The sequence below is a fragment of the Pteropus alecto genome, unplaced genomic scaffold (assembly GCF_000325575.1).
Source record: "Pteropus alecto unplaced genomic scaffold, ASM32557v1 scaffold13, whole genome shotgun sequence".
Classification (NCBI taxonomy): Eukaryota; Metazoa; Chordata; class Mammalia; order Chiroptera; family Pteropodidae; genus Pteropus; species Pteropus alecto.
Window position 1 is genome coordinate 3,781,063 of NW_006434373.1, and position 996 is coordinate 3,782,058.

The 996-nt window shown below is 36.5% G+C and overlaps 1 protein-coding gene across 5 annotated transcripts in view; it reads right to left on the reverse strand.

Moving 5' to 3' along the window:
- MYO16 (myosin XVI) overlaps nt 1-996 on the reverse strand; it is a 516,601-nt gene that overhangs the window by 166,971 nt on the left and 348,634 nt on the right. The window lies entirely within an intron of this gene.

Consider the following 996-nt stretch of genomic DNA (forward strand, 5'->3'; position numbering starts at 1 on the left):
TCTTAAAATATTTAAAAAATAAAATTAACCCAAATGTAATCAAAATAAAATCTTACTTCCCCTCTAGGCTACTCTCCTAGTTTTCTGCTTTCTTTTATAACAAAATATCTGAAAAGAGTTGTCTTATTATCTTAAAGTCTTCTCTTCCCTACTACTAAAACCACCTTGATAAAATTTTATCCCCACGATACCACCCAAATTGCTTGTGTGGAAGTCACCAGTGATGTATGCATTTCTAAATCCAATGTTCAATTCTCAATGCTCATTCTCTTGACCTTTCAGAGACATCTGATAGTGGATTCCTCTGATTCTCTGGTGTTGTCTCAGCTGTCTTCCAGGACATCACGCTCTCTTGGCCTCCTACGTCACTGGCTACTCCTCTGTCACCTTCTCTAACTCCATCATGGAGTGGTCCAGGGCTCAATCAGTCTCACAGAATATTACCTTCTCCCATCTTCACCCTAACAACTATATTATACTAGGTAAAATTTTAAAATCACTCAGAAATATTTAGAATTCGGTAACTCACTGAAAATAACTAAAGATGAATAATTTATAAAATAAAAATAACCAATAAAATGTTTTTAAAAGGAAATCAGATATCATTTGCAAAAGGAACAATATCCAGAGTTATATTTAATGTGGAATGTGCTGCATTTATAAAGAAAATGCCAAAGCTTTTGTATATCGCACAAGTCTAGAACGGTCACTGGAGAAAAAAAGACCCTGGGTTCCTCTTTTCTATATACCCATAATCTTCTCCAAGTCTGGTGTCTTGATAACACCTGCTAAGCAGGAGCTCCCCCTCGACATTCCTGTCCCTCTGCTGGGAGCTTACTGCTTCCTTCTAGGACATATAAGAGCATACTTTATGTTCTAGTTTTCAATCAGTAAGTCAAGTCACTTTCTCAAATGAGCAACACCAGGAATGTTTTAATTCTCCATATGGTGTCTTTGCCTGCCCATAAGGGTGTCGCTATTAATGAACTAAGAATA